The following is a 24363-nucleotide window of genomic DNA, read 5'->3' as shown; positions in this document are numbered from 1 at the left end:
GACCAAAACAGCAGGCGTGCAGCGAAAAGCCAAACATTTTCCAACAAGTAATTAAGGGGGAAGGGAGATAGGAGTTAAAAGAGTGGGGATGGAAGGAGAAATGGTGGCAAAAGTGATAAAGCATTGTGTAAGCAAGCTGGCATCTACCTTGTGTCAAAAAATAGGGCATGCAGTGAAAATGCATATCACAAATCTGTCGACATGTGTCTCTGGATGCATTTGTGTGTATGTTCTGCAAAGTCTGGGTCTTGGATAAACAATATCTGTTTTTTGGTTTATTTAAATAGAAAAGCATGTAAATGAAGCTAATTATTGTCCTTGTGCCTCTGACACAAGAGAAATCTGCATCACAACCCAAATGTGTTTTTTTTTTCAGAGTCTTATGTGTTTGTAGAGCTGTAATTGGGAGAGTTTCGTAATTTTGCAAAATCTCTTGTTTCCTCATGTGTGGCATCACAGTGACTACAAACATTAATTCAATCTGTTGCCCAAAGGAGATAGAAAAGCAAAGAGCAAATCGACAAACAAACCACCGAGCCCAATCCCATGCTCATTTACCCAAATATGTAAATAGCAATCAGAGTGAGGAAACTAGTTTTTGAGAAACTTGAGGAAATTGGAGAGCCTAAAGACACAGTGGCTGGATTGGCTGGCACTTGTTGACAGCCATTTAAAAATTCATTTCAGCTGCAGAATTTCATCTAAAGTAAAACTGCCCTGAGTAGATAGTCACACTGATTTATTTTGTTGTTTACTATTGTTTGCATAGAGAAAAACCTTATATCCAAGCTGTCCGGGTCACTGACATATTGGCAACTAAAAGTAAAACTTTTACTCTACTGTTCTAATACAGCACAAAAGCATGTGTAAAGCACCAAAATTAAGCCGCACACATCTAAAGCGTCCTTTCCCTAAAGTATTTTCCTTGAAGTCTTCTGTTGACACACGCCACCATATTTGTGCGTCTGCGCATCCTGTAGGGTACGTGTCATATTAACATTCTTTTCCAGCCTTGAAGAAATAAACTGGCGAGTGTCCTTCCCCAGAGCATGACATCAACCCAACAAACCTGCACGTTTGCCTGGGAGAAACTTTTTCTTTTTCTCCCCGCTGCCACGGTGTCTAAAAGGATTTTAAGAGGATTTGCCGCACCCGTTTAGTTCCAGAAAGCACTCGCTTGTGGAATTTCTTGAAAGTCAGCCGTGCTGTCTGCCATACTCAAGAGTCATTTTATTTTCAGTGGTAAAGGACAAAAGCCCAACAATATGCATGCATACATGTGCGAATAAACATGTGACCGGGCGTGTGTTTGTGTGTATGATGTGTTACATGTCTGAACTTTTGCGTAATGTCAAGACAAAGCCCTCAAGCTCACATACACTCTCTCTATTTTCACATGTAAGTCAATGTCCATGCCAAGCTCTGATTGCATGGGCAGTGGTTGACTACTGTACACTGCAGATATGATGTGTAATGTGCGGGTTGTTGCCAGCTGTAGCCTGAGGGTAATGGAAGCAACATCGTGGTATGCCAAATTATGTGTGCCACTTCTGTGGTTTTACCTGTTGCAGGATAAAGCTTTGCTGAGAAGATGTTAGTGGTCCTATACATTACAGCATAAACCCTTTTGATGACTTCTATCAGACATTTTTGTCAAAAATAAGTAATTTCATATATATAAGTTTCAACATTTTGTATATATTTAGTTGGTAGGCCCTATAATTTCTATTTCATTCTCTAATTTGGTTCTCTAAGGCTCTATCTGCGTAGCTAATATCAAGTTCTGCCTTTTGCCTGTGTTCCCTCAGGGCTGAAAAGATCATGATATGGTGTTCAATGTAAGGCTTTAAAAATATGAAGATTGGTGGTTTTGTCAGGGACCTTATGAATGACTGTCACAAACTAACCAACTAAGTTTGAACTTGATGAAAGTTTTACCGTGTGCTACCATGCTAGCAAGCTGGTTTGCTAAATGTATTTACACAGCTCATTAGCAATAAATATTGGCATTATTAAATTGTATTATTCATTTAATTATTAAAGGACCAGTGTGGAAGATTTAGTGGCATCTAGCAGTGAGTTTGCAGATTGCAACCAAATGAATACCTCTCCCCTTCTAAGTGAGTAGGAGAACCTACGGTGGCCATGAAACTTGCAAAAAACGTGAAAGGCGCTTTCTAGCGCCAATGTTTGGTTTGTCCGTTCTGGGCTACTGTAGAAACATGTCAGTGCACCATGGAAGAGAACCCACTCCCTATGTAGATAAAAAGGTCTCATTCTAAGGTAACAAAAACACAACAATTCTTATTTTCAGGATATTATACACTAACATATACACTGTACACTTTAACTCAAAGTTACTGTGACTATATTTAATCAATGACAGCAAATAAGGCCACATTTTCAACAACTGTTGCAATGAATTCAGCTTTTTAGCTAGCTAGTTGCTAAACCATTTAGTGATTTCATGCTAATTCTGCCATTTGCTCGGGTTTTTTGCCCTGACATTCTTTTTTATTAATGTCACCCCTTTCCTATTTCAGAAATTAACTTGATGAGTACAGTGTTATTGGTGATAGGAATGATGACCGAAGCTAAATAAGACTCAAGTTGTAATAATACGCTTGTGACTGGTTGCATATAACTCTGAGTTGTGAAAAGATCCACCAAAGAGTAATTTTCCAGATTTAACCAGATTTTCTTTCCTTTGAATAATTGAGGCATGACAGATTAAGTTTATCAAGGATTTTACAAGAAAAAAGTAAAGATTTGAGAAAACCCTGCATGCCTGTAGGTATTTAATCTCGAACACTAACTCTTACATCACTGGTTTTTCAGAGATAAACATCATACAAGCCGGAAAATGGTCCTGAGGCAATTTCACTGCTGTAAGAGCATGAGGCCCATGTGTATACCTTCTATTTGCACAGTATAATTCCTCCTGGCAGGAGAAGCTACGGGTCATCTTAATCATACCATACTGTTTAGTGACAGAGAACCCTCATACACAACCTCTTGATTGATTGGTTTGCTTAAATAAAGACTAGCTAATGTCTAACAGGGTCAGTGGAAAAGCACAGGGTTAGGACAACACTGCTGCTTCCCTCTTGTGAAGCGAATTAAGGGACACAGAGAATAAGAAAGGAATTCTACACTTGAATGCAATGATGGGGACAGTAAAGGTAAGTAGAAGAAGACAGGACAGAAATATGAGTCACCTTTTCAGGATATTGCATTAACTCAACAGAGTGGAACATAAGGATGAGGAACTGTATAAGTCCTTCAGACTTGGGCTGAACTGGAGGGCTTGTAGCTTCAGAAACCACCCCAATGAAAAATTTAAACTCACCAGGACTGCATGGTGCTGTATTCTTTTCAGACCTTCCCTGCTTCACATACATACTAAAAGATAATACAGCAGGATTGACAAGGCAAGCATACTAGGGCACATCCACACATGCAATAGACTCTCTCCCACAGTAATATAACCTGTACTTTCCTCCATCCCTCCTACGCTCATGTATATGGGAATTGACTTCAACAATCGAACCAGAAATGAGGCATTGGGCTGCGGTCTGCTTGACATTAAAGAGCTATTCATCTTCCAGCAAGGACTTTATTTTTTTAGTCCTTTATTTAATCTTTATTTATCCAGGGAAATCAAATGAGAATGCATTATGCAGATATATCTTGCCTTACATTCACTTGTTCCACTTAGTCATGGCTAAGAGATGGCTAGTACATCCACAGTCTTTTACTTTTTGGCCACAAAGCAGCTCTATTAGTGCTACTGGGAATTACTGCCTTACTCAACAGCACATAGATCTGGAAAGAGACATATTCTCAGCTGGTCAGAGGATTCAGAGAAGCAACCTTCTGGTCAAAAAGCCTAATCTAAACATAACTTTAGTCTTTATAATTAATCAGTCAGTAGCTGCTCTAATCCAACCCACAGCACTCCAGTTACCGGAAAACGTATTTGCCCTATTAACGCCTGCACAGTGAAGTGAGAAAGTGCCGGAGTAATCCTGACACCCATTTTACCAAGTGGAATGATTACCCCCCTGTTCAGGCCTTGATTGGCCACTTAATCTCCCCTCGCCGTCACAACGCACTGCGGTGTTGCCAAGTCAACTGAAGCCTGAGACTTGTGTGCAGCAGTGGGAAGGCAGAGAGTCAGCGGGTCCACGTGGAAGGACAGCATGGAGGTCAGTGGTCAGGATGCTGCACTCTGCCACCTTGGATTAAGGTTTATTTGAATAGGGAAATGTACTTGGTGGCAGAGCTGAATGAAAATGAAGGTTGATGGAGGAGAGGTTGAGGAGAGAAAGCATGAAAAGGCTGCAGATGAAAAAGCAGACATACAGTATCTTATGGTTTAGAAGATTTTAATTTGTCATATCAGCTAAGATCAGATGCGACTGTATAGTTTATTGCACTTCAAAATGATTTGATTTAGTTATCTCTAAATGTGAACCATCCCAGACAGAGAAGGATACAGACTGGTCAAGTGGAGTAATTTCTCTGCCTCCACCACGGCAAATTGAATATGATTTCAGACACGTGAAGGTGACCCCTGTCAGCGGCTGAGCCTTTCGCAGATTGTTTTCTTTGTCTAATCTCTCCCACTTCTAATCTGTCTCAATATAAACAGCTGTGACAGGCTGATCATTAATTAATATTGCCACAACAAATTAGCGACAGCGATCGCCCGGCCAGGCACCCTGTCTAAGATAGAAATCCACCAAGAGAGAAAGAGAAGGTGTGAACAACACATTAGAGAGGAGTTGATTAACAGCTTTGGAGACTTTGCAGATAGTGTTACAGCCTCAGTATGTGGACAGTGACGGCGACAGATACACACTAAGTGTCAGCAACCGCAGCTGACTGTACTCACAGGATCAACTGTGATTAACAGCATAAGTGGTGCAGTGCAAATAGCCTGATGAAACATCTGCATTCATCATTTTCTACAGATTCAGTCACATGAAATGTCTCTTGCAGTTGTTTCTTCAGGCAGATTGGAATACATGGAGAGAAATTCACAGTGAAAAACAGATTCAGCTGATTAATGTATGAAAAATATAATGTTTCCAGATTAATGTTTTTGATAGTATAAGGATAATTCCAGGTTATTACAACTTTTATTTTTGTTGTTTTGGCCCCATTTTTTTATTGCTAATAATACCATTTACTTCACATATTAGTCACTGGTCACTGAGATCTGTGATGAAACACAGTCAGATGATCAGACAGACCCACCAGTTCAAACAATGGCAGATGATACAATTATTACCAAAACTGTCAGCTGTAAACATCCATCTGTGACATCTTGGTTCAACTTTGACCTACAGTATTTACCATAGTTGTACTCATACAGAGTTCCTGTATGATGAGGAATTATTATCAAACTATCCGGTGCACTCGGCTTCAGTTTAAGCTCCAAATAAAGTGGTTGAAATAATCCAGTTAAACTGTTGGCCTATTTACGATCTGTTTTTCGTGTCCTGTCGAACTTTGTTGTAGCAATGTCTAGTGGTGAAACAATAAGGTGATTAATTGATTAGTCATATTCTGATAACCAATTAATCCTTAAATTGTCATTTTTCAAGAAAAATTGCAAAACATTCTCGAGCTCCAGCTTCTTTAATGTAAGGTATTGCTTATTTTCTCTGTTTTGTATCATTGTAAATTGAATATCTTTGGGTTTTGGGCTGTTCATCTGCAAAAAACAAACAGGAAGATGTCCCATTGGACTTGAGGAACTGTGATGGCCATTTTTCTCTATTTTCTTACTTTTTGTATGAACAACCAAGTAAAAATAATTGGAAGATTGTTAGATAATAAAAATAATAGATCATTAAAAAATAGATTAATAAAGTAATAGTAACCAATGGAAAAGTCAAAACCAGGCAAATGAGACCTAAGTTGTAGTAAAGCAGACATCTTAAAGAACACTAGTAGGTCCTGCTATATATCAAAACTAATTCTGACCTTTGACCTGTGTAATTGACAGCAAAAAAGGAATTCCTTATGTGCCTCCATAAAGTATCTCATTACAATATGTCACTTATATAAATGTGTGCAAAAAGCCACTGTTGGCCTCTGGACTGTCAGGCTGCCCTTTTAACAGCCACTTAGCTCATCATTTGCTGTTAAAGAAAAAGCAGCATGGAAGAGTGGAGATTTGTGTGTGAAATTACCGAACAATAATGTTTCCTCGTCTGAATGGGAGCGCCCCATACATGGAAAGGTTAGAATCATCCTCAACTGTCTAATATGCATGCAAAATATGACCTATGAAGCTGCAGGCTGTTGAATCTAATGTACCGCGTCAGCACGCAGCTTTGAGGGAAAATCCCTTAGCAGGGAGGAACTGAAATGTGGTTGGTCGGGTCAAGTCACCTCACATATACAGTAAAACGCCCTTGTTATCTATTCCAAAGAAGCGTGGCACTCCTGTCTGCACCTCTGAGACACTTCTACTAAGTCGTCATTGTTTGTGACAATCCTCCATTCCTCCTTTTCCTCCTTCCTCCCTCATCCTTTCCTCTCCAAGGCCCCTAGCTGTGAGCCAGAGCATGGCTATAATCATTTCTGAAGACCCCCCTCCACACACACACACACACCCACACTTCATTAAAAGCATAATCAAGTTCATTAGAATTTCATAGGCATTCAGGTACCAAATGGCTTCCGATAAATCACGACTATTGGTCCTGTGTGGCTGGCATGTGTAGGTTTATCTCTGGCTCTCAGGCAGGAGAAAGGGGAAGAGGAGGGAGGAGAGGTCTGGATGTCTGGCCTTTAAATGACCTTCCAGCCTGGAGCGATGGACCGCTCTGTCATACACACTGAAGAGATGATGTGCACACACCCCAAATCAGCACGCATCACAGCTGGGAAATCAGATTGTTCATGAAGGCATCATGGTGACATACAGTGAGCAGATCAACAGATGTGGCAACGTAGTATTATTTTAGAACATGTGCAACAAGCAGCACAGCACCCTGTGATTTGGAGTTTTATCTTCAGCTATTTTAGATGTATTATCTTTAATATTCACTGTTCTTATCAAGGAGGAGAAAGCTGTCAAAACAGTATTTATACTACAAAGCTAAAATTTAAGACAGTAAAAAGAAGAAAATGTAACACAAATGAGAATAAACATCATTTTCTGTACTTGTCAGAAATATAACAAATACTGCATTAGAATTCTATTCAGGGGTATTGATCAGTACTACAGTAAATATGCAATCAAACAGCATGATAGCGATCAAATTAGAATTAACTGACAGTAGCTGATATCACATTTTTGTTGGCCTGTTTGGTTGGTTTTGAGGACTGAATGTCTGACACTGTACTGTTTTATTCATCTTGTATATTACATCAACTCAAACAACACGTTTTAATCGTCCTGTCTGCACGGCCAGAAGGTATGACTTATTTGGTCAGGCTGTGCTGATTGATTGGTCATGACGCAGTTGCTCACACTGAACCCACACAGAACCCCTGACCGTTTTTTTTTGTCCCTTGACAATGCAGAGTTTCATTCAAACAAGATGGCTGCATTCTCAAAAGCACAAAACAAAATTTAAAAAAAGAGGAAAAGGGGACAGGTGGCAATTCAACTTAGTCAAGTAAAAATAAAAAGAAGAATAGGGAGTCGCAGATGGCTTGGAAGATGTGGACAATATGATCTGTCTGTTCTGCAGCAAAGCTCTGTTTTATTTCTATCACAGTCTCAGTATCTCAGTCTCAGTCAAGACTTTTTGGCAACAACATGTAAAATATTCAAGTAATATTAAAACAAGCTCAACACAGTTTATAATAGAACTCCAGACAGCAGCCATGTGGGAAATTGGATGGCAGAACTGCTCAAACTGCAAGGCAGCAGGCTAAAACTTCGGGCACGCCGTTAAACCCATCCGATCGTCCAACAGCGAGACTGTTACGACAGCTGATCTTGCGTAAAATTTTTTCACGATTCTCAAATTAGCCGATCAATTCCGGTTTGAAATCAGGCTTAATCCCTATGGTGTCAGCCTAGCGTTAACCAGCATAGTTCAAGTGAGCACGTGCAAGATGATGAATTTTGACCTGATGTCACACTGAGAGGAGCAGTTTTTGTCTTTTTTGAGCCTTCCTGTTTAAGTTTTATTTATTCCTATAAGTTGCTTATTAGTGTTATCTACAGCGCCTTTGGGTTTTCAAAGGGAGCAGAGTGATTTCTGAAGTGTCTATGCTCTATAGTGTCTCTTTGCTCTGTAGGAACTGCTGTGACAAAAATGTTACTATATCCAAAAGTGAAAGAATTTGATAAAAGCATGTAGCTATAATTTCTTTACAAAGATCTGATGTGCAGTCAAAAACATTCATAAGTTTCAATCATATTTGAAGTTACACATACTTCTTAATTTCTTGCTTTCTGATTATAAAATAGTTTATTTCTCACAATTAGTCCACAGAGTTGGTGTTAATCTTTCAAAGCGTCCTGAATTCATTATGGACGTCTGAGTTGCTGATTGTTGATTTGGGTTTTAACAAATTAATAATCAGCCACAAGACTACGTTATGTCCTCAAAACAAAATGTCCAAAATATCAGTCCTGCTGTGCTACATCAACACACAGAAACAGACACACATCCCCTGACAATGATTGTCCCTCTCCACCCACTCACATGCCTGACTGATCACTTGGACCCGCTGGGTCCTCCCAAACCTCTATAGATGTTTCCTCAGGGGCTTTCCTGCTCGCTTCCATAGCTGAGGCAACATGTCTTGTGCTGTTGATATGCTCTGCTTCACTGTGGAATGAAATGGAATATGAGCAGGGTTGTTTTTCACGGCTGTTATGGTAAAATAGTCACCTTTGCATCTATCTTGTAATACCTGTATTGAACCAAACTAGTATTTACATAGCCTACCCACATCTGAAAGACGCAAACACTCTACATTAGAGCATCAGCTGGAGTAAAATGTAACAATACAGCAAGGAATCACAGTATGTAAATGTTTGAATGCTTAAAAAAGGAATGATCTTTTCGTAAGAGCCTTTGTGATAATCTGATAATTGTGTTTTTAAATAAAATATTATAATATCTTAAAGGTATAGCTCAACATTTTGGGAAATGTGTTTATTTGCTTTCTTGCTGAGAGTTAGATGAGAGGATCGATACTACTCTCAGAAAGACTTGTGGTATCAATCTTCTCATCTAACACTTAGCAAGAAAGCTTATTTCCCAGAAACGTTTAACAATTCCTTGAAAATCATGAAGACTGAACCCTTTGGGATTGCTATTGTAAAAATACATATCTTTGCATTAGTCTGCTGCTAACTGTCTGTTTCACTGTGTATCACAGTCTCCACAATGCTGGATACCTGCTGAAAACCACAAAAGTCTCTCATATGAGCATAATATAGTAGAATACTGGGAATACATGTAACAACAGTCATACATCTTTCTCTTGACTAAATTACCCCAAAGATGGAGAGAAAAAAAAGAAAAGCAAAACATCTGTTACCTCTGCCCTGCTCTCTGGGACTGTACCACACCTCCCTTGGGGAAGACAAAATGGGAGAGGCTGGAATACGGTGCATGTATTAACGTGTGTGTGTGTGGGTGGGTGTGGGGAGGAGGAGGGGTAAAAACCAAGCTGGCAGGCGGAAGGATGAGAGGCAGGCTGTGGGGGGAGCGAGGGAGGTGAGGATGGATGGAGTGCAGTAGGGGGAAAGAGAGGAAAACCTCAGCGGAACAAAAGACCTTCAGGATTAATTAGGCGTCAGATTGGTTGCAGGGCACAGTGGGGGGAGAGAGAGAGAGAGAAAGATAGAGGGGGGGGAGAGAGAGAGTTTAGCATTCTGGGAAGACCTCATGTCCTCAGCTCTCATATTTCAGCCTGCCTGCCCATGAGTATACAACAGCCAGCTAGTTAAGGTCTGCGCTGCGCCTGGAACCACTATCCGTTGGGTAATGGATGGAGCCCCCTCTCCATCTTCATGTATTTTTATGTTATCCCACTGGGCAATAAGAGGAATACAGAGGTCACATATGTAACGCACAATGTTTACATGATGGTTCTCACGCCCCATGTTAGTGCTCTCACCTAGTTTGTAAATGTGATTGCAGGGAAAAAGGTGAAATATTTCATAGTATTAACTCCGTATAGCAGCATTTCTCCGTGACCGAGTTCCCCCTCATGATAGCTGAGCTCTGCCAAATTATGGCAGAGGGGTATGGAGGGGTATGAATGCACAAAATAAATGCAGCTGAACTCTTACTGAACTCGACTGGATTCTTACATTCTATTTTTTTTTTTTTTTTTTTTTTTTTGGTAACGATTGCTTCCAGAACAGCTGAATTGCCCATTCGGGTCACAGGCGTCACCTCTAAATTTGAGAGGCGGACCCGGAGCTGCCTGTTAATACCGTCTCCGTTGTCATTGTCACAGAGGGATGTTTCTGGGGCGACCTTTGATGGCAGTTCTTCCCCTCCAATACAGGAAGTGCTGAACTCTGCATACAGATGACAGGTGGGGTTGCCATGAGTCATAATATCGTCGCCTGACGCCGTCTCCCTGCAAAGCACTTAGCAGATCAAATAAGAGCCATCCTGGAGGCCAGAGCAAATCATGCCCTCAGAACATTTGTAGCAATCACTCACACTATCACAGAGGTGGTTTGTACATACAGCTTCAAGATATCTCGGCAGGGTGAACTTTAGAACAAAGTCTTCTGAGTAGATGAGCTGATTAGCCATTCGATTGGCTACACAGAGCAGTGATAAAGCTTTGACAGATTCTGTTATATGGAAAAAAAAAAAATCCACAGCTCACTGCATGAATAGTTATCATATGCTTTAGTCAGAGCCTGAAAGGAAAACTTTTCTCTCCTGGTGACTTTTAAGCTTTTAGACTAAGAAAAGTTTGACCCAGCTCGCTGCACTTATCCATCACATTCAGTAAAAAGATGATGAATTACTAATAGTGCTGGCGGAGTTATCCTCACAGTTGCATATAACTTTAACCACCAGTGTAGAATGCACATGCTCAGACTTTTAATACATTTCTACAGTTTCTTTAGCACCTGGTTGTACGTCAGCAGGTACATAACTAATCCATTCCCGCTGCCCTGCTTCCTGTCTCTACATCCTGGCTGAATCTCAAGGTCTATATTGCACTCTCCTGTGCAGGATGATGAAATAGCACCGTTCCTGCTGATGAAGAAATGGAACGCCACAGTCGCAGACAGACGCACATAGTTTGACAAGTTGAGTTTTTGGGGACTAAAGGCAAAAACAAAAGTCAACTTAGCTCAAAACATGCCAGTGGTGTGTGAGTTTGCATTAGCAGTAACTTAATACAGCTCTGCTACAGTGTTAGGAGAGGGAACAGTAATGAGGCTGATGTCAGTGTGAGCTGCTTCATTTCCTGTGAAAACTATTTGAGTCCAGCGTGGGAATAGCGAACCCTGCCACTAATAATGAAAATTCTCAGGAGAGAGGTAATAACAGGATGTATGTACCTTTAATGCCTATTGCTGAAAAAATACCGACCATAAATGGAATCAAAAACAGGATTTGATTTCATGAAAATCTTAAAGATTGTAACTTTAAGCTAAATAAATAATTTGCAAACACATTGGCTCATCTGAAAAATGTAGTGTCACAAAGGTGACAAATCTCAGCTCATGAAAAGTTGACATTTTGAAGATAAAGAAACTATAGAGCCATTACTCTACCAGGGATATTTGTATAATTTTGGTGTCAGTGCTCTCATTACTTATTAAGTCAATTCTTTATTTGTACAACAACACGTAAATGATTAAATATATGCATAGGTATTTGTAAAGGCTTAATCCTCTGCATCATTTTATCTGCTGTTTTGTTTTTTCTAATTGCTGCTTGAAATGTCAGCATTGAGCATTACAACATTGCATGCTATATTGCCTCATTTCCAAGTCTTCTTATCTCATAGAGGTATGCATGAGTGCACACACACTTAACCTATACAGTATACACACAGTGTGTCGTCATGTGTAGACACTATGCATGTGCAACTCACACACTACCCTTTTCTCCCTTTTCAATTTCTCCCACTTGTTTTCTTTTTCTGTCTCCTCTACAACAACCCCCATGTCAAGCATCTTCCTCTCTGCACCACTTTGTAGAAACACATTTACAGCTTTGGCTTGTTTAGATGTGGCAGCTACTTCAGACAAACAGCCAGACACTCCAGCATAGCTGACATTCAGTGCTTTCTCTCAGTACTGTTATTAAAACTTAACCCCACAGGTGGTTGAGAAAGAAACGTCCACAGTTGCAGAGGCGGAGAGACAATGATTACCCTGTCTTAAGGTGAACCACTCATTTGTCTTTGTTTCTTTTTCTGATCACTCCTCAGCTCAGTCTCTCCAGCATAGCAACAGCATGCATTTATGAGCTACAGGGTAGGACAAAAAACATGAAAAAGGAATAAAGAAAACTGATAGTTAAATCTCCTGTAAAACACTTAGTAGCTTAACACACTTTCATTAGAGGAACTGTCTGACACATCAGACACCACCGAGCAGTGGTGTGTAATTTTCAAAAGGAGGCATGGACTTAAAAGTACAACACGCACACACATACACACACAATAGGTATAGACCTTCAGTGTTCTTTGGCTTTTTTCTCTTCTTGGTTCAATATTGACTCTCCTTTCAGTCTATTGTCATGCCTCTCCTGCTCTCTCTGCTGGCCTGCTGCAGGAGCTTATGAAGAGCGTGTGTGTGTATATATATGTGTGTGTGTGTGTGTGCACATGCATGTGTGTGTCTGTGTGCACTTGAAAGGATTGGTGGAAAGGAAAGAAAAGGTGACAAAAGAGAGCATGTGCATTTGTTACAGTATATCTAGCGTTCTGCTTACTCTGCAAACGCCACGTGATGGATTTTTAGTAAATGTTAAAAGAGCAGGGGCCACAGACTGATTTCTCTGGCACGCTCAAAAGGCTTTCTCACACGGTTATTTGCATTCATTTCATCCGCGGGCTGTGAAGTGCATATTATATTGTGTCGTACAGCTGTGTGTGTGTGCACAGCAGTTGGCGGTGAGAGGGATCATGCGCTGTTTAAGCCGCTTCTGTCATGGGATGTTTTTTAGAAGCCACATTCATCAGTGCAGAAAAGAGCAGCACTATTTTCTCCAAAGGGCAGGTGTTATAAAAGTTATAGCGACTGTCTGCAGGATAAACATATCACTGTTGTTGGGGGGAAAACCTCACATCTCCAAAATGTCAACAGCACTGTTCAGAATTTGACATCCATGCATTCAGTCAGTACAGGGGCATCTGAAAGGTTGTCATAAGCCCTCACAGGTGAACTTTGTCACCCCACAGAGAAGCACGTCATCTTTCAGTCACAGCTAAAACAGTCAGTGGCTGTCAGTGAAATTTGGAGTTAGGAGGTTTCACCCAATATTGACCATTCAGCCTCTCTAATGGACAAAGCATACTGAGTCATGCATCTAGCGTCAGGATGTAAACGGGATGTTGACGGACACTGACGAACTAAAGTTTGGGACCGTCTCAAAAGTGCATGCAGAATGGCCAAAAGAGCTTTTTGGATTTTTGTTCAGACCAACTTTACATTCATATGAGCTTTTTCCTATTATGGCCACAACCTCTGTTTTTTAAAGAAAAATCATGCAATGTTTTTTTGAAGATTGGGTTCAAATGCAAATACTGTTTTATTATTTGATTAATTTAGGTACATGGTCAAAGTATTATTTTATACGTATAAATATCATGATATAATTTTTTGTTGGCAGCTAAACTTATACATAAGTATTAGGAGGAGAAAACAGTTACACAGTAAATTAAGAAGTGTAGACAATTTCTAGATCTGATTTGAATGTCCTGAATTTTTAGGAATTTCAAGAAAAAAACACAATTTTGATTCTGCACTGAAGTTTGGACTTGTTGTGCTTCTGTCTACATCCCACTTGTTTCAATATATGAGTCACATAAAGTGGCTCAGTGTGAGGCACTGGAGCTGGTGCTAAAGTGCATGTGAAAAGTGCGTGCAAGTAAAGGAGTCCTTGTAAAATAACAAGCATGTACTTCATGGTGTACAAAGTTTTGATGTCCTCATTTGTAGTCATAGTGACCCAGAATCAGCTAATGGTAGCATGTCCAACTTTATTTTATGTTTTAACCAGAAAGAATCACATAACATCTGCAGCCCAGTATCCCTAGGGATTAAATCCACATTGAACCATTCCACACCTCATGGTATACTGTATGTCCAATAGCAATGTTCAGAGCTAATACAGGAAGCAGTGTGCTCTTTACAAACATATAGGGCATATGTAGTAAGACGATAAAGCAGGGTATGCTATAGGGCGTGGCTATGTTGTGATTGACAAGTAACTACCACAGTGACAATGTTGGTTAGGTAACATAAACATGGCGTAATCCCAGAATCACAGAGTACAGGTGTGTTTTCAATTCATGAAAGTTAATTGTAACATTTTGGTCGCCTAAAAAAGTCTTGGTCAGCATTTGGTTGTACTAAAAGACCCTCTAAGGAGTGGGATATTGAGTTTTTCTAGTGAGTACATTTTGTTTTAATGGTTTTGGTTTTTTGCTAGCGGATATTAGCATTAGCAGTAGCATTATCACATTTAACCATAGACTGCAGGATTTACAGTAAGTCAAACCAGAATTGTTTAGAAAAAATCTGAATTAATCAAATCTAAATTATTTCCAACCCTACCTACCCTACAAACAGAGTCAAAGTGCCATTAGCTCAAGACAAAGTTAGCCACCTGTCCCAACTGGCTCCATTATTTTTTACCAGTCTCCCTCATGTCAGCATTGACATTTCCCCATGATCCCTTGTTGACTGGAATTCAAAAAGAGCACCCAGAGCTATGAATCAAATGTCAGCCGTGGTGCTGTGGTGGAACCGTATCAATATCTGATGATGTATGGCTGGCTGTAGGGCCTTTGGCCACAACGGCACCCACAGACATGACACAAAGGCTGGTCCACACTTAGTCACCAGCAGAGGGAAGGCCGCTGGATAAATGGACTTGCCACACTGAAAATAAATACAGCTGGATCGTCAAGTAGTTGTGCACTGAGTCACAAAAACATATTTTTCTTGAAGCACATTAACAAATGGAATTTGTTGACATTACACCATTTTGCAGTTTTAATAGAAATGATAATTATGCTACAGTAAAATTATGCTGGCATAATTTAAGCTGTGCATGTTGTATTTCCGCATTGGTAATAGCAGCACATTGTACCCTTGACAGTACATTATGTTGCAGGCATTGCTTGACAGGGAGACAGAAAAGCATCTGAAAGCACCAGTGTTTCCCCTCGTCTGCGTCTCTAATCTCCGCGCCGAGAGGAAAGCAGTGCTTGGCAACAGACGTTCACGGGTGCCGTTCAAAGGGTGGCGCCGGGGTTTGAAGTCTCACTGATTGCCAGGGTCGAGCCCGCCAAAAGAGCCACAGCGGTATCTTCAAGAGCAGCAGAGATGGAGGAGCGGCCACTGCGTCTGGGCGGAGGCCGACAAAATCGCCCACCCTTTGGAGGGAGCCATCGCAGTGCTTCAGAGGAGCCATTTGAATGGCTTGGCTCTTTCAATAAATGAAAGGAGATGCTAGATCTTGCCGTCCTCCCAAATGTTTTAAAGTCTCTCCATGTGACGAAACAGCAAACACTGTTTTGTTGCAGTTATTAGTTCTTTGGATCTCAAAAGTATTTGAGTCTGGTCTGACCAGCATTAAATATTACAGATTCCAGACTGAAATTGTCTGTTGGGAGATTGAGAATAGAGTTAGACTGATAAATCTGTGAGTGGACACACCATGCCAATATATGACTTTTATTAAAAACTCACTGTCCCACACCTCTGTTATGATACAGGTCTGTCTGTGTCCATAGCTAGTGAATATTATTTTGTTATGATTATTATTTTATATCAGATATCTGACTTCAAATAATCCCTCTGGTGTGCGTGTTGTTGTAGGTGTAGGCTAATGGTATTAACTTACAGCATAAACCCTATTAGAAAAACCTGCATTTGGGAAATACACATTTGCTTTCTTGTGGAGATTTAGATGAGAAGATAGATACCCCTCTCAGATGAGTTTCAGTCCAAAAGCATCGGTATCTGTAATTTGTCTTCACATTATGCCAGTGGACAGCTGTAGTTGCTGTAGGCGTCTCTTGCATGGATTTGTTTGGTTTTAGAAACAATTTCAAATCATGGCAGTAACTAACACAGAAACCATGTTCATAAATATTGACTTTTTGTGATAGTTAGTTGCAGTTGATAGGCACTTAATGGAGAGTTTGTCCCATCAAAGTGGCTAATAAATCTCTTGGACAGCTGTTCACTACTACTGCAAGCTGTATTAAATTATTATAAATATAATAACATATATATAAATTATTCCTGATGTGCAGGTACTTCATATCACAGTATGTAATATCTCTCTATATAAAATTACCCTCCTAATGATACAGCACAGAGACCACAACGACTGGTCTCTCTTAGTCTCTCTCTGCTGAATCATGTGCAGATTAATGGGAGTTTTGTGAAAAGCCCTCTGGGGCCTTTGGAGTGGCCTCCTCCTCCTCCTCCTCCTCATCCTCCTCCTCCTCCTCCATCCTCTCTTAGTCAGCTACGTACTGTAGATGATAGACTCTTGTTAAATCCTCATCGCTGACCCTCTCATTTCCTCCTCTGTCTCGCTCCAGCCTCTTTACCTCTCCGAGTGCCTGCCAGTTCGTCTCCTCCTTCTTTCTCTCTCCTCCCATCGTCTCTCCATCTTTCTCAGGGGTAGGTCATGTTATCTTTTCGCAGGAGTCCCTCTGCTGGCCTTTGGTGCATAATGTATAAAGCCGCTGGTGTGTGTTTTACACTGTGCCTGACATTATTAAGTCGTTTCAGGCATATCGCTGCTTTTATCTCTACCATGGAGGTTAATCAGAGGGGATTTATACCGAAACGACTTAGACGCGCTCCAGCTGTTGTCACCCTGAACCTTTTTTGTTTTGTTTTTTTTTCCTCCTCTCGCTCTCTGTCATCTCCCAGTCTCTGCCCTGTGCAAGACAAATTCAGGAACAGGATGTTAGTCTAGCCAGTCTGTGGTCTGTCTAGGAGGGCAGACTGTCTTGGAAGAAGTGCCATAAAATAATCATTCAAATGGCAGTTCTCCAGGAAAGCTAGGGAGGTCTGGGATCATGATGCAGCCCTGTGGACTATTATCCTGGAAATCTCCTGTTAGTGTGTGTAGTGGCTTTTATGTACATACCTCAGGAGGGAAAATGCCACATAATTGCATTTCTAATTTCTCAGCGAAGTTAATAACAGTAATTAGTGCTTAATGTAATCCAATCTAAAAAATTACAGGTATGAAATGTGATGTGAAATATCAGATATAATTGTATCAGACAGTGTTTTCATCGAGCAAAACAGACTTCTTGTTTTCTAGAAAATAGGAGGAAAAATATTCATACTAAAGTACACAGTCTTATTTCTAGATTATTTTATTCAGTTTATACAAAATCTGTGTTAGTTTTTAATTAACTAAAAGTTCCACTTTCACCCACAAGTAGTGGTCTTTCAAAAATTCACTTCCATCAGTCAGTTTATGATAGGAATTAGTTGATATTCAAACCAAAACTAATCATTAAGTTAACCGTTAAAATTACATGAGCTGTGCTGTTGGTGCTCTTGAGATTAGATATTTGCCCCTTTTGGTTTGCAGCACCTCAGGTGATCAGTATCAGTAAAGCCCAAGCAGAAACAGTTTGGAAAGGTCACCAAGGACTAAAGGGCTCTCTAACCTCTGTGAGGACTAGACAGGATTGCTGCTTTAGCTCCTACTGTATATATTTCGTTGTTTTTTTATTTGCAACATCGCTATATATCAAAAGATATCTTCCAGTAACACATACTGTATGTATTACCAAAAGAAAAAACCCAGGATCTTTTCTGAATATTTCATTTTCAACTGCTTTGCTGTACAGTATGTTAGCTAATTAAGTTAAACATGACTATTATCTCTAAAAAAAGACTTGTAGGCAGCTAATTAACCAAGGAGCCAAAGTGCTGATTAATACCTCATGGAAATGTAGTTCTCTACATCTTGACTAGTACTCTTTATTTCATCCCTGATGTTACTTGTTAATGTCTCATGTCTGATGCTTCAGATTAATATTTGACCCTCTGGCTATTGACTGCTTTTAAAACTTGCAGTATAATCAGTCACAGCTCAGTGGAATGAACACTGCAAATATGCTGTCATATTTTTGAGGCAGAGCACTCAGGTGAGCCGCACAGAAACACCATCAAGAGGAGGGTGCCGGTGAAGGTTATTCAGGGATTTGGCAAACATGGTTTCCATGCTACAACCACACCAAACACGGTGCCACAGATGAGCCAGGGGCTGATAGCGTCTATGTTGTCGTAACTGGCTGTGCTTGTTTGATCAGATGAAGAGAATTTAGATTGATAATGAGTTTTAGAGTCAGTCGCGCTTAACAGCTGTGGTTTGTGGTCATGATTCAGTGGCTTTAGTTCGTTTTGGCTTCAATGTTGGGGTTTCATTTCCCAAATTAATGTTTAGATTTAGGCTTAAGAGCATTAGTGGCTTTGAGCAGATGTAACCAATCAGGGGACATATGAAGTTAGCTGTGAACAAAGTTTGGGTGACACAATTTCACTTTAGTTTTACATTATCCATGAATCACTGGATGTTGGCAAAAGGAGAAAAAGAAGCTATGTTCTCATTCTCTACAGAGAATAAACGTGTCTGTCATAACCTTTTCTTCAACGTTGTGGCGATTTTTCTTTTCTGAGATAATGTCCAGATACTGAGTGACAAGCTGACAAAGAACCGTACGTGTCATTTCAACATGATTTGAGATAAGTCCAAAGTATAGACATTTAAATTCATATTGTTGGACATTGACACTTGAAATTGCCTGTTATGACTGCATTAACAGTACTATAGTATTTTATCCTTATAGCTGTGATTGTAGAGTTTCTTGGAATATAAATAACAAGACTGAGAGTCTAACATCATCATGCTCACAGTGACAATGCTAACATGCTGATGTGTAGCTGATATAATGTTTACTTTGTTCACCATTTTAGAGTACAGTAGTGTGTTAACGTAACATTTGCTAATAAGCACTTAACATAAACTACAACAAAGGCTGATTGGAATGGCATTAATTTTGTGGGTATTTGGTCACAAACCAAAATATTGACGAAAAGTCAAGGGATCATCAAAATTATTCCAATCATCATGAGGGGGATATAGATGTCTGTACATAATGTCATGCAAAATCTATACAAGTGAGACATCTCACTTAAAATCACTAATGTCAGTGCTAGAGGTCAGAGGATCACCAAAGTCATTGGATATATCCTCAGGGCACCATCAATGTCTGTGTCAAATGTCATGGCAGTCCATTCCAATAGTTATTGAGACATAAACACTAAAAAACAAAAATGACAACCTCATGATGGTGCAGGAGGAAAAGTCAGTCATCAAAGTCATTAGGATATATCCTCTGGGGAGCATGAATGTCTGTACAAAACTTAATTTCTGTCCATGCCAATAGTTGCTTAGTTCTTTTAATCTGGACTAAGGTGGTGGACCAACTGACCAACGGACTGACATCCCTAGAGACACACCACTTGCGTGGCTAGAAATCTAACTTCCTGTGGCCTTTGACATGTATTTTGCGTCACAGTTTGGATGGATCCTTGTAGAAGAAGTGGACCATAGGGATTGATTTAGGCCCCAAGTGGAGAATAAGAAAGAAATAATGATCCACTTCTATGTTTAGCATCATCACTAGGAAGTAGTGTCCTTGGTTTTTGGATGAGGCCATCATTCTTGTGGTAGCTCATCCTTGACTCTGATCCTTACCACATACACAGGCTTATCTTCTTGGTTTCCACCTTTTCAAGCCTAATGAGGAGTCTGCTTGAGCTCTGCTTTGCTGTTGGGAACCTGTGGTGCAGCACCCCCCTCCCCTCACCCGCACAGGGGAGAGAAGGTGGGGCGAGCTCTGGCAAGACAGATCAATTGCACAATCTCTGTCACTCGCTCTCTCTCTTGTGCTCCTTCATCTGCCTTTGTTCTCACTTGCTAACATCAAGCATGTGGTTTGAAAGGGAAAAACCTCTTCTTATGATGACGATGGCCACATGGTGCAGCCCGGCTGCCTGATCTGACTGACAAGGCCCCGCTGTTCAGGCAAAAAGTTTGACACATACACACACAAACACGCACACACACACTGAGAGAAATCTGTTCCACGGGCTGCAGGGCCATCTGGCCAGTGCACAAGAAAAGGTTGGATGTAGTTAGAGGCGAGGTGCTGGAGTGTTGCACAACACTCTACAAATTTGTACACAGTTCAGCTTCTCTGGGTTGCACTTTGTTGTCGTCACATGACACGAAGGCATCTTTTACTGTCAATAAAAGACAAGACAACAGACTAACCACTGAAAGAACATCCGAATAAGAGCACTGACATATCTGTTGTTTTTTTTTTCCTTTTGTGATACAGATCTGGAGGACAGCAAGAGAAACGAGAAGGAGAAAAAGATTTAGGAGTGAGAGTGATGCTATGTGTCATATGGAGAACAAACAAGAGGGAAATCTGTCTCGCCGCGAGGAGTCTGGCTTTTTGAGAATCTAAAAAGCCCCCAGAGGCAACGCTTCCACCAAATGAATAGATCTCCATTTTCAAAAGCCTCATGCTTGGCGGCAGACGAGGGACGGGGAGAAGGAAGGGCGGGGTTGGTGGCGGTGGGGAGGGGAGATATCTAGGCAGAGGGCAGACACTATTAAAACTCGGGAGAATGAATTGTTAAATACCTCTATAAAGAAATATAAGACGTGGTGGCCCCGTTTTTATGCTGCCTGGGCTGTTCTGCAGGCGGGTGATAAGGTGGTGAGGTGGTGGGTTGAAGCATGTGTGTGTGTTTTCCTGAGGGTGGGGTAAAATCAAGCCCACATCCTCCCCCACCCTCTCACCTCCCCCCACATGGACACACACAATCAACATGGTTGCCTCAGTATTACACTCCATCAGCTTCTCTGAATGTTTCACCAAATTAACTGAGCTGCAATGTGTGCAAGCATATGGAGAATGTTATGGAAGGCCTTAAAATGTGATCAGTGATGAATCTGGAGTCTTCAGTCATTAGTTCCCTTTGGGGCCTTGAAGCTAACAATAAATTATACAATTGAGTATATTTTTTTTCTTTCGTTCTCACAACACACACTCATACCGTCACCCCTACCAGCATGCACAGACTTCTAGGTCAGTCAGCAGCGGAGAAAATTTCCCCGTTGACATTTTGTGTTTCTGGCACAATATTGACTTCAGAGGGAAGGCAGCAGGAGGATTGTTGGTGACATTCCACATTACCTTGGAGATAGATACAGAAATGTTTACGTGCACAAACAGTCGGGGAGGGGCAGAGGGGAAAAAGACAAGGCAGGGAGTGAGGGATGGATGGACAGAAAAAAATGAAGGGAAAATGAGAAAAATAGGTCAGCGCTGCATTGAAGATCTTTATCATTTTTTAACTTTGTTCCCCACTACACTCCGGATTTCTCAAAAACATTTTTCACCAGCAGAATCTCACAGCACACCCAAAGCTCTTTACTCTGCTCATGTTGGAAAGGGAAAAGCTGCTATAATCAATATTTTTATATTAACAGTAGATCACATGACTCTGTGTGTGTGAAAGAAGTTGGTCATGCTCACAAATCTACAGAGAATTATCACCCGAGTCTGCAGTTCACCTCTTCTCTACAGGGCTTTATAGCATTTTTTTTAGCTTGTTTTAGTCGTACAACCCGCAACTTTACTGTTCTGGTCTCATCGTTCTCATAACATCATTTCCAAACACAGCAGGCAACTGTTTCGGTGAAAAAAGCTCTGATAAAATACTGTATGATACCTGTTTGGGACTTAAGGGAAGACAGACAAAGCTAGCAGCTAGCTGGTGATCAGGTAGCTATTTCCCTTACTTGTTAGTTGAACAAGTAAGGGAAATAGTTGAAAGGAGAATGAATTTTTGACTTTCGTTCATCAGGTGACCAGAAACTCTCTTGCTCTGTATTTACTGGATGTATAAACAGAAGTTAGCCAAATCATTGTAAAAGGTGAAGGTGTCCGTGTTGCGTTTACAGCTTGTTTCGCTGCTCTTATTGCAAGTTTAAGGCTACGCTATGTGTGGGAGAACTTTGTTTTGATCTCAAAACTTAACAGGAATTACAGTTCTTTTCTCTCCAAATCTTCTACACTTCCTCCTCGTATCTGTATGTTCATGAAGTGGAGTCATAAATGCAAAAAATTTTTTGCTTAAGTTGAAACGTTTTCAGCTCACCTGGATGTTTGTTTTCGTTAGCTTGCGCTGCTTAGAATGACTTAGCATCAGTTCTCGTCCTCTTGTTTCTTGTCATTGACTTTGTATACAGTTGTGACAAATAGTTTCTCGTTTAGTCTGAATCTTAAGATTCTTCACACCAAACAACAGAATTGGCAAATACAGGTTAATGCATTGGATTCAATGTTCTGTACTTTATCACCTCTTCTTGGTTCAGGCTTATTGAAGTACTCCTACAATAAATCTCATCCAGCGCAGTTGTAGCAGTTACTAAACAACTACTGCTGCTTGTTTTCTCCACCCCGAGGAGACCCATACTATAGGAATTGCTCAGTAAATTGGTCAGAACTAATGCAGGAAAGACACCAGGTGGGATGAGTAACACAACCACCATAACAGCACTTTCTGGTCTGAGTGAGCTACCTGAGATATAACCCAAGTGGAGCTTACATCAGTTACCTGAAATAGGTTTTGAAACCAAATTCCCAGATGTAGCTACTGGAGCAGCATTAACCTTGATGCTCATCCAAGAGGAAGCCAGCCAGCCAGCCACACGCCAGCCCTCCTCTCACTGTGTGGCAGGTCGCCGTGATGTTCTGTCTGACTGTGGAGCAAGATCCTTGGCCCCGTTTTTCTGCCATATTAGGCCCACAGTGAAGGTGGTACTTAACTCCCCCACTGAAGAAAGAAAGTGTGTGTGACTGTGTGTGTATATGTTGCATGTTAGGAGGAAAACAAGGGAGAAATACAGACAGATGTATGTTCTGTATATAGATAATAGCTGATATGAACAGAGGCAGAAAAGTAGAGGAGGTTTATTTGTTACAAAGAGAACCACAGCTATAAATCCCAGACTATTTTCTTTTTGTGTCTGGTGATGTAGATTATGTTGTTTCCCCTTTCTGGCTGACAGGATGAGGATATTATAGGCTCTGACTCACTTAGTTTCTTAGTCCTGGCACATCACTGCCCTCTATCACAACTAGCATGAAAGAGGGAGAAAGACCTGACAACGGAGGAGGAAGAGGATGAGGAGGCGAGGTGGTTAAAGGGAGAAGAGTGGTACGAGTGAAAGGCCAGAACAGTCTGGAGAGTAAGACTTAAAAAGATGGGACGAGGGAACGCCGTGGTAGCCGCATACCACATAACCACAACGTTCCTGGTTCAAATCCGCCCGGGGACCTTTGTCGCATGTCATGCCCTTCTCTTTCCCCCTTGTTTCCTGTCTGCTTCTCCACTGTCAACTGTCGAATAAAGGGAAAAATGCCCAAAAACCTATCTAAAAAAAAGATGGGAAAAAAGGAGTGGAAACATGAATTGACAAGAGGTGAAGAAGGGGAGAGAGGAGAGAGAAAGAGAGGAGAGAGAACAAAAGGAAAGGAGGAGGAGGAAGCAGGAGGGAGGGACAAAAAGCTGGGCTGTGTGCCAGGGTCTATTCCACCTTTGCTCTCCAGGCCTTTCTGAGCTGCCACCTTCTCTCACCTCTGTAATGCCATCAATGAAAAGGCCTTTAGGAGGGATGGAGGACTTGACTCAGGGTTCAGACTGTGACCGACACCAGCTGACGCTGCCAAGCCAAGCAGGATTCTGTTAGAATTAATTGGATGTCACTTTCAGGTACAAGGAACAAGGCAGGGTTTTTTTCCCCACATTTTTGTAGCTTGTACTCCTGTACAGAATCAGAAAATTCTGCAACATTTCAGCTGATGAAATACATCAGATTAACTCAAAACAAGGCTGTTTTTCTTCTCTCTGGAGGTACAAGGTTTTCCCTTCACAGTCAAAAAATAGAAATCCATTTGACAACAAAATACATATACAGTAACAGCTTTGGTCTTAAGCAGTTATGGCTTCTAATCATACAGTTTTTTTACATTCAATGTAATATATCAACATTCTCATTTTAGACTGCAGCTTCTTAAATTTATTCTATTTGT

General features: G+C 40.8%; 1 protein-coding gene across 13 annotated transcripts in view; it reads left to right on the top strand.

Moving 5' to 3' along the window:
• The window catches only part of adarb2 (adenosine deaminase RNA specific B2 (inactive)), a 377105-nt gene that overhangs the window by 315075 nt on the left and 37667 nt on the right, over positions 1 to 24363 (top strand). The gene's annotated exons all lie outside the window — the stretch shown is intronic.

Source organism: Thunnus albacares, chromosome 21 (assembly GCF_914725855.1).
Source record: "Thunnus albacares chromosome 21, fThuAlb1.1, whole genome shotgun sequence".
Taxonomy (NCBI): domain Eukaryota; kingdom Metazoa; phylum Chordata; class Actinopteri; order Scombriformes; family Scombridae; genus Thunnus; species Thunnus albacares.
The sequence above is the reverse complement of the archived record's forward strand: the minus strand, read 5'-3'. Positions and strand labels throughout refer to the sequence as shown.